Below are 1284 nucleotides of genomic sequence, written 5' to 3'. Positions count from 1 at the left end.
AATATTTTTATAGCTCAAGTAAGCACTTTACTTGGAGCCGAAATTCTTTTCATCTATTAAAGACGGCAAAATTATATATTTTTTGGTTTGTTTTTATATAATTTTTTATTTATACTTTAAAACACGCAATACCGTGAGATAACATGGTTTGATTGTCGAAAATTCGGTTCCTAATCTTGCATTTGGCATTCAAATTTCGACGACTCAGTTTATAGCCGCCATCTAGGATCCGTCATCTTGAATCCGCCATGTGGAATTAAGTGAATTTGACTTCACGATCGTGATCAGCAATCTCAAAAACCCCCGTAAACCAAATTTGGCAAAAATCGGATGATTTTTTTAAAATTTCGACGATTTTGAGCTTTTAGCGGCCATCTTGGACTCGCCATATTGCCTTTCATCAAGCTACCTCATGAACTTTTTTGAAGACATTAAATAGCAATAATTTAAGCCAGAAACCAATCGAATCGAACGGTAACTTTTTTTTACAAGCTTTTTGGTTTGTTTTTTTTTCTGGATTTCTTCCGCCATTTTGAAATTTCTTAAAAGGCCACACGAGATCAGAAAGGAGGATCAATAAGGAAAATTTTAAGCCCTTGATCGCTAAAATCAGAGCACATGAAAAGTATATAATATATATATATATATGTGGCGTTCCACGCCAAATCGGACGGTTCGAAAAATTTAAATTTTAGATTTCCTTAATTTTTTTATATTTTTTAGTACCCCTCAAAAAAGCCTTTCTGGTAAATTTTCAGATTTTTTTGATTACTTGTTCAAAAGATATATCAAAAAAACGCTCTTTTTTTGGTTTTTTGATCATAACTTTCTTAATAATGGTCCAAATTAAAGCTTTTTTTTATAAAAATATTTGTTTTTAGATGGCCTTTACAGATAAAAATACAAAAGAAATATTCAAAGTGTTTTTGATTAAGATTTTTAAGTTTAAAATTTTAAATCGTGTTTTTGAAAGTGAGTGTATCTTTCGATTTTTGTGAAAATTTTCTATTTCAAACTACTATTCTTTTAACAACTTTTAGGACCGGTCCGGTCGTGGGCCCTCCATAATTACTATTTTTTTTTTGATTTTTGAAATTTAAAACAAAATTTTTCTCTATAAATCATTATAAGTACCGATTTTTGTATACCCTTTTTTACTTATTTTAAATTAATATTAATACTTTTTAATTATTAATAGGTGTTTAAAATCAATAAGTAAACGTTGTCTATTTATAAACAATGATAACAAACGTTTTTATTTATTTTCGTGTTCTTTTAAAAATT

Source organism: Anoplophora glabripennis, unplaced genomic scaffold (assembly GCF_000390285.2).
Source record: "Anoplophora glabripennis isolate ALB-LARVAE unplaced genomic scaffold, Agla_2.0 scaffold1548, whole genome shotgun sequence".
Classification (NCBI taxonomy): Eukaryota; Metazoa; Arthropoda; class Insecta; order Coleoptera; family Cerambycidae; genus Anoplophora; species Anoplophora glabripennis.
Note: the sequence above shows the minus strand (reverse complement) of the source record.